Source organism: Nicotiana tabacum, chromosome 23 (genome assembly GCF_000715075.1).
Source record: "Nicotiana tabacum cultivar K326 chromosome 23, ASM71507v2, whole genome shotgun sequence".
In the NCBI taxonomy this organism is placed as follows: Eukaryota; Viridiplantae; Streptophyta; class Magnoliopsida; order Solanales; family Solanaceae; genus Nicotiana; species Nicotiana tabacum.
Genome location: NC_134102.1, coordinates 15,456,801 through 15,465,338, shown reverse-complemented (window position 1 = coordinate 15,465,338; position 8,538 = coordinate 15,456,801). Strand labels below are relative to the sequence as shown.

At 36.9% G+C, this 8,538-nt stretch overlaps 2 long non-coding RNA genes across 2 annotated transcripts; one reads left to right on the top strand and one right to left on the bottom strand.

The window, feature by feature from the left end:
• Window positions 1-497: 497 nt before the first annotated feature.
• LOC142176988 (uncharacterized) lies at window positions 498-3,237 on the bottom strand. The gene is made up of 3 exons (XR_012705769.1): window positions 2,933-3,237; window positions 1,674-1,738; window positions 498-1,538 (listed from the first exon to the last, which is right to left on the bottom strand). It is a non-coding gene; the product is annotated as an uncharacterized LOC142176988 (long non-coding RNA).
• A 188-nt stretch (window positions 3,238-3,425) lies between these two features.
• Window positions 3,426-8,043, top strand: LOC142176989 (uncharacterized). The gene is made up of 2 exons (XR_012705770.1): window positions 3,426-4,226; window positions 7,646-8,043. It is a non-coding gene; the product is annotated as an uncharacterized LOC142176989 (long non-coding RNA).
• Window positions 8,044-8,538: the final 495 nt, after the last annotated feature.

Sequence of the window (8,538 nt, the reverse complement as noted above, 5' to 3'; positions counted from 1 at the left end):
CAAGGCCTTAATTAGTTCTCTCTTTTTTCTTTCTATTCATCAAATTTAAATCCGAAATCCTTCTTGACAAGATTATTTGCCAAAGCAAATTCTTGCTTCAGTTTTCCAAAAAAAGCAAAAGCACAAGGGCAAACGTGCAATAATATGTGGGTATTGGCAACAGATTATAGCACATGACATGTGCCACTGTGCCAAGTCCTGGCAACAGTTGTGTCAACCCAGGGCACATGAATATATATGTGCCAAGTCCTGGCAACAGTTGTGTCAATCCAGGGCACATGAATATATATATGATCATGCAATTATTATATAATACGTACTTTGCAAGATCGTCAGATCAATTAAAACAACTGGACACAGTTAATTGTCACATTAAGTGCAGAATATCATATATCCATCTGGCTTTAATTTCCCAGTTCATAACTTGGGAATATCCATAAATATAGTTGCCATTTAATGCAGCATTTGGATCTAACCCCATTGGCCTACTCATTGCACAAAAAACAACAGATATCACATTTTAAAAAAATAAAGGCAGCCCGGTGCACTAAGCTCCCGCTATGCACGGAATTCGGGGAAGGGTCAGACCACAAGTGTCTATTATACGCAATCTTACTCTGGATTTCTGCAAGAAGCTGTTTCCACGGTTCGAACTCGTGACCTCCTGGTTGGCACCAAATTTACCAGTAACGCCAAGGCTCCCCTTCATAAAACTAACAGATATCACATGAATTCGAATATTGATATTATAGTACTATAGAGCTTTTATCCTAGTTTCATATTAGATGAGATGAGTTAGACCGGTGTTATGCAGATTACTTTTATATGCTTTTATGAATGTTACTATAAGAAAGCCTTATGGGAACTACCCTTATTACCATCTTAGATGAAGTCAACTATATGAACTCTCTATATCTATGGGTGAAGTGCACTAGTAACCACTTTTAAGCATATTACTTAAAATATATCTATAATTTATAATGTATTTAAAGATTAGCCAATTCTCTCAAGCTTCAGGACTAAGTATTCTGGATTTTTGAGCTGTTAATTGAAATTCAGGACTTAGTGTCCTAAATTTTTGAGCTACTAATTTGAAATTCAGGACTAAGTGTCCTGAATTTCAAAACTTCTAATTTAAAATTCAAGACAGGAGATTCGAATTTCTGAACACAATTTTGGAACTTTAGGACATGATGTCCTGATGTTTGAGCAAATTGGCTAATCTTTAAATATATTACATGGTGTCATTACATTTACTTTTTTATATTTTGATTCTTTTTTTCATGAAAATCATGGATTTGCCACTAGCATTAGCCTAGGTGCCCATGTTCTAACAAGTTCAATATTCAGAGGATTCATCATAAGTATACTATATTTATACTGGTCGTTAATCTATCTTATCGTTCCTCCTTTACTCGAGCTTGTAACCGGTCTCTACTCTTTCTTTCTTGTCTGAAGACACGTGCAGGCCTATGATCGATCGATGTGAACTACTTGATATCTTGACGGAACACTATTAAGACAAATTCTTGCCTTGGCTGCAATCAAAAGGTGGCCTTATTTCAATTTGACGTGAAATAGAATGCATTTCAACAGCATAAGGGAAGAGGGCAATATGTTAGTCGCACATATGATTAACATATAAAAGAGGTATTTTAGTCATGGATTTGTACCTAATTAATAGGTGCGAGCAGTGCAGCTGAACAACCGGGAAGGGAGTCATGTGTCGACTGCAAATCTAATCATATTAATATAATTAGAGATAAGTAATGGATCAAGAAAGATAAAAGATGGATTGAGTTATGGTTAATCACTGACATTTTCATGTGCTCGTGTGAGTTTTGCTTCAACTATGCATTGAATTAGAGATAAAGAATCTTTAACAATTGCAACCGCAAGACAAGAAAATGGCATCAATTAATAATACATTATCTTGTCTTGCAATTAATTAGAAGTTGCATGCCAAAGTCCTAACTTGAAAGAGACTGCATACCACATATTACATATTCTTTTAGAGATATATTGGTTGTCTTTAGAACTTATGCTTGTCTAACTACTTGCAGCATAATTTATGTTGCCAGAAATTACTTAGTGGGCGTTTGGACATAAGAATGGTGAAATTTCGGGAAAAATAATTCAAAGAGAAAATGGTATTTGAATGCGAAAATTTTGAAAAACGGCTTTTTGGAGTTTTTCAAATTTTCAAAAAATTCTGAAATTCAACAAATTTGAAATTTTCATAGCCATGTAACTAGGAGGTTACGGGTTCAAGCCGTGGAAACAGCCTCTGGCAGAAATGCAGGGTAAGGCTGCGTACAATAGGCCCTTGTGGTCCGGCCCTTCCTCGGACCTCGCGCATAGCGGGAGCTTAGTGTACCGGGCTGCCCTTTTTTAAACACTGATTACAAAAAAACAAAACAAAATCGAAAAAAAGTGAATTTTTTTTATGGCCAGACGGGCCCCTAAAATGTGGTCCTTGACTAAAGGAACCAAACAATCAAGAACACGCAGTTACTAGTACCATTTTTGTTTCACTAATCATCGATATTGCCTCGCTACCTGCATAAATGTAGGGGTAACGCATGCTTGCTTACTATCCTCCCCAGACTTTACTTGTAAAACTATAATTGGTATGTTGTTATTATATTATTAATATTCTATTATTATCTTATTTTCCAGATTTATTACTATTATTGTTTCTTTTATTTTGGTTAGCTTTACTATTTTGCTGCCAATACCTTTTTACCCTTGTATTTTCAAACCTGTTTTGAAAATAATTTTTTTGAACCGAGTATCTATCGAAAACAATCTCTCTACCTCACACAAGGTAGGGATAACCCACCCTTCCCAGACCCTTGTTGTTGTTTCACCCATAACCGCTTGTACATAAGAACACGAACTATGTTGTAAAGACCACATTCTATGATCGTACCTGAGTAATGGAGAAGAAAGACTTTGCCAAGACTGCTTCCAACTTTGCGTTGTAGCGGCGCGCGCGGGGAGGGGAGGAGTACTTTCTTTTCTTCTTGTGCTTGTTGGAGATAACTGGTGTGCAGGAAGATACGAAAAAGCAAAAAAAAAAAAAAAGCAAATAAAACCGGTGGGTTGGTTGAAATCATTTATTTTTTGATTTTGCACCGGGTGTCCGAGTCTCTTTGAGCCCCGGCAAATCCCGGGGGTGCACAGGCCCTCAGCAAGGAGTTTCCTGCAAGTGCACCACGGTTAATTCAGGTTTTACCTGAGTCCGATGGCCCTCAGAAATTGTTTGCACCCAGTAGGTTTCGAACTTGAGACCTTGAAAGGGAACAAACCCCAAGGCTCAAGTCAATTGCCACCAGGCCAACCCCTGAGGGTTTGGTTGAAACCATTTATCTATTAAGCTTTAATTAGAAAATCTGTTTCCAAGGTCAGTCATATTGTTTCTTTTGGTTGCAAATATTGAATTTGCCTACGCACAAACATCAAATTTCTTGACCATAACACAGGAAAGGTGGCTATAAGATTTAACGAAATTGGCTGAAACATCAGCCATCATAAAACAGAGCATTTTTTGTCCTCTAGATACGAAGCAAAAAGATTGTCAACTTCTTTCTGTGGAAGAAACGTTATGGTCTCATCCCAATTCATTTTCTTTCTTTTACATTAGCTGCAAAGGTACCACGGCCTTCATCAGCCGGCTCGATACATCCCTCCCTTTCAACCACCATCAAGGGGAAATTAAAGAGGGAAAGAAGGAATGAGAAACCTACAGATGATATTACCGTTTCTTTGAGCCTTTTCCTTTTTTCCTTTCAGACAATCTATTGTTATCATTATCCTCCGAAGGAACTGTCTCAGCGACTGAGATATCCTTGGAGTACTTTTTCACCCTCAAAGATATGAGGATACTCGCTAAGATCCCAAGAAGAGGAAAGATGTATGACCGTAAATTGGATGCCTTAGATCCAGAGCCAGAGGATACAGCAGCACCGGCAAGACTGCCAATAGATGTATTCTGCAAGATCATGGGAAGGCAGCCAATTGCTGTTGGAAGCAGGAAATCCAAGCAGAACCTAACTTTGGTGGCTGCCAAAGCATAGTTGATGACATAAGAAGGTATAGGTGAGAAACGGGCAAGAAGAACAAACTTCCATCCATCTCGTTCAACACCCCGTGAGAGTATATGAAAGTATTTGTTATTTTGCGCCCACCCAATAGCAGAGCTGGAACTCCGAAACACGAACCTGGTGAAAGTACGATATCAGAATTGCAATGGCAAAAATCCAGAGAGGAAGAGAGGGATCTACATCATTTAATAAAGTAACATTCACAAACCAAAGCAAAGGCTGCTTTGGCTGAACAGCTTAAAAGTACACCTCCTGAGATACAATACACCTATTTCGCTTAAGCAGAAGGACAAGCTTAAAAGAAGGGAAGGGGAACAGAAAGACAATCTCGTCACCTGAATTTCTGAAATACAACCACTATAGTATATTTTCCTTTGTCCATAGGAGTGAAAGATGAAAGAAAAGGCTGAGCCTTCCAGTTTAAATTTGTACGTTGTGGTTTCAGTTAATGGAAACAAAGTAGTCAAATCAGAAATAAACTCCTCATACTAATACTACCTCCAACTCCTCCAGATCAGGTTGTTTATCTGCTTAAGAACAAATTAAGCTGTTAATGAGCTGATCGCACTTCTTGGTTTACCCAAAAAACAAAATGATCGCACTTAAAACACCCCTCCCCACCTTTTTTTCTACAAGTTAAAAAACATCTTTTTTGATTAGTAACTTAGTCTTTTCTTAACACAAACAGCCAGGCACTTAGTAAGGTCCCCCTTCTAAATTTTTATTTGCTTTGTCTCATTGTATACATCCTCACACGAATGTAGTTCATTTTCCTTCAGCAACATTTCAGCCTTCTTCACTTTCTTATTTCATGGTCTAATCTAGCATGCTAATTAGAAGAATCTAGAGGATCACCCTTTAGAGACCTATAAAATAAACTTTTCACCAACTATAATAGCACTTTATGCAGACCTCTACCTTGTCACTGTGGCTCATCCTTGTATACTGTGAGATATCTGAAACCCAGAAAGTTTAAAGCAACACATGGTCAAGCTACAGATCTGCCACTGCCACCAAATGAACTAGCTGAATATTTCTGACGGCAAAATACTATAAAGGCTTAATCCTATAGGAAATATTGACATTTAAGTCCTTGAATATTCTTTTATGATCACTTAAGCACTTGAATTCATTTAAACTCGAGATGTTATTCTAGAAAAGATTCATTTAAACTTTCATCTCAAAAAAATGATTCATTTAAACTCAAGATCATTAGATAGAGTGTAATATGTACTTTTCCCCGGGTTAAAGGAAAGAAGAAGAAGGAAATGGAAACAAAAGGAAAAGATGATGATGGAACAAAACCTCGTAACTTACTTACAGCCTTGGAAATCCAGCATTATACACTCTATGGCCATCATTTCTTACCCAAATTTTATATTTCTTTTTTCTTTTCCAGGTATATGTTAATGTTCATTTCCCCGGTTTTTGGATTTCATTTCTTTAAGTAAATAAGAGTTGGATCAAACGCCTCGTCTCAGAGCCCTTCCGCAGATGGACATTTAAGCGTACAAAGTGTTAGGAAAGAATGGATGTTGCTTAGTCGCTGCTCACTACGGAGCTCGCCGCTGAAGCACATTTTCTTTTATTCTTGTTTTTGCATAATCTTTTTTTTATTTTTTTATAAGGTAATAAATTGCATAATCTTGTTATCTTCCTTTTTGGGGCTCTATTTTTTGTTTTCCCCTCTCCTCTCACTAATCTTTCTTTTCTTGCTCTCTTACTTCTTTTTCTCTTTTTCTAGCCCCCACCCTCTCTTCTTTTATTCCCTTATACCTCCTTTCCTCATCAAAAGCTACCTATTTACCCTAAGTTCTAGCAATCTCGAATGGAAATACCAAATAAAGTCTCCAAAATAGTCCACATGAAAATTCAAAAGATTAAACAATCAAATAACCACTTGAGGACTATATGCTATTCTCCTAAAAGTTCTTTTTACCTTCAAGCAGCTTTCTCTCAAATTCTTCCTTTTTGATGAATTTACTTTTCTAAAGAGTGAAAATAATTGATATCATGACTCTGCTTTTAGTATTGGGTATATCCTTTAGGCTGCAACTTTAAACAATACCTTCAATAATTGGGAATTCCAATAAAAAGCGTTCTTCGATAAATCAGAATTCGAATATTCCATGGTTCAAACAAGAAAAAAATTCTACAATAACAACTAACATATGTTATAATGACAGTACTGCCTTTCCTTCAAAAAAAATGCTAAGACTTTTTTCGATTTTGTTTTCAAACAGCATAAATCAATTAAGCTTGATACTTGCGTTGAGGTAGGCTGCAACATCACACCTCTTTGGGGTGCTTCCCTCCCGCACCCTGCGTGAACGCGGGATGCTTTGTGTATTGGACTGCCTATAATCAATTAACAAGGACCAAGAGCGGAGCTATAAGGCAACTTACAGGTTCAGCCGAACCCGGTAGTTTGTCCTAAACCCTATATTTGTGTTATTAATTCACTAAATATGTACAAATAGCACTTGAGGTCGTTGTAAAATTAAGAACCCATAAATTTCAAATTTCAGATCCGGCTCTGACAAGGACATGCAACTACATATAATCTCCCTCATAGGTTTCACTTACCTCCCAGATGAGAATACATTTGACGCACTAGACTAGCACAGACTGTCTCAAAAAGGAGCCAAGACTCTAAAAGAGAAGATTACAAGTATATAAAGAGACTCTGTAACATTTCATATCCTTGGGCAAACAAGAAGATAATTTTAAACTAAAAATTCACATTCAACCATTTCTAAACAACTTTATGATGTACCCCCTTTTAACAATTCCTAACTTTATCTCCTCATTTTGACTCACGAGAAGAACATGGTATAATTTATTGTAGACAAAGCATACAATTTGGCAGTCAAATGAAATTGGGAAACCCAGATAGGCTTGATGATTCAAAAAACAAGCTCATGAGAGTGTTGTCTCTTAAATCAATCAACCACCCGAATCACGAATCACCTACCATTTCTCGTAGACAAAATACACAATTCAACTATCAAAAGATATTCCAAACCCAAAACCTTTATGAATTTAGCAAACAAATTCACGAGTATCTACTCTCGTTTTTCCTCATTTTTAATGACAATGGTATCAAGGCCAGCTTGCGCGTGCCTTAACTATTCCACCTGATACCTCCCACCGACACAGGTACCGAATAACTCTACTCTATCCACCAAGGCTTAGGCAGATGGGAAGAAATCACCTAGTATTCTTTGCCTCTGCTGCGATTTCTCTTAAATCAATCAGTTACTACACCTCAATCCGAATCAGTTAGCTCCGCTATATTAACCCTCTAACCCATTTTCGTTCCCAAACCAAAAAATCTTCTTAAGGCAAATTGAGAATCTCCAGCAGGGTTCTATGACCGTTATTCAGTATGAGACCAGATTCATCGACTTGGCCTGTCATGCTCTTATCATACTTCCCAACGAGAGAGAGAGAGAGAGAGAGAGAGAGAGAGAGAGAGAGAGAGAGAGAGAGAGAGAGAGAGAGAGAGAGAGAGGAGGTTCATTGAGGGACTCATTCAGCCTATTCGACTTCAGATGGATAAGCACAAAATACACACAAAACAGCTGGGAAGAATCCAAATAGAAGAGAAGCACCAGCTTCAAAGAACACGGCGTAGGGCAAGCACAACGCTAATGTAACTGTATGAAGACCCACATATGCAGGGATCGCCCAATTACCTAATCGATCTGACATTTGCTTCAACCATTGAATTGCAGCTTCTTTTTCGAAACCCAGTTGATTGCTTAATGCCTTTATTATTGCTATTATCGCTACCACCACTGCTATCGTTACCCATTTCCCCTTCCCCATTTTTCACCTTCCTCTTTTATCAATCCTTCTTTCGCTATATATAGTAATAAATTGGCGAATTTGAAAGTGAATTCCGTTGAATGAATCTGCCTCTCTTTTACAATTCTCACTTCTCTCTCCGTTGCAGCCGATCAGTAGTCTTTTCTTCTTGTTTTTTGTCCTGCTCAGTAGGTCGCTTGTACAATCGGCGTCCTTTAAAATATTTTATTATACCTGTTTTAAAATAATTTTAACATGAAAAAAGATGTTTTTATAGCGACACTAATATGATATATTATGACAATGTTTAAGGTACACAAATTTGAAAAGTATTATAGTCTTGTATTATTACATATTTAAAATTACAAATTTTGAAAATTCTTATTCTCTTTTAAATAAATTTTATATCGTATTAAACTGCATCATATGAGTTGACATGAAGGTGTATTTTTTCAATTTAATCGGATAAAAATGTTTTCCTAGGGATACTTTGTTAATGAAGGTTGCAAGGTTACACATATGTTAAATAGGCAAATTGTTTCTGAGAACCTTTTGTTTTAGGTTTTGGAATTTTTTCTTTTTGGAAAACATGTTTATGCTATAAGAAGTTAGGACTCAAGTA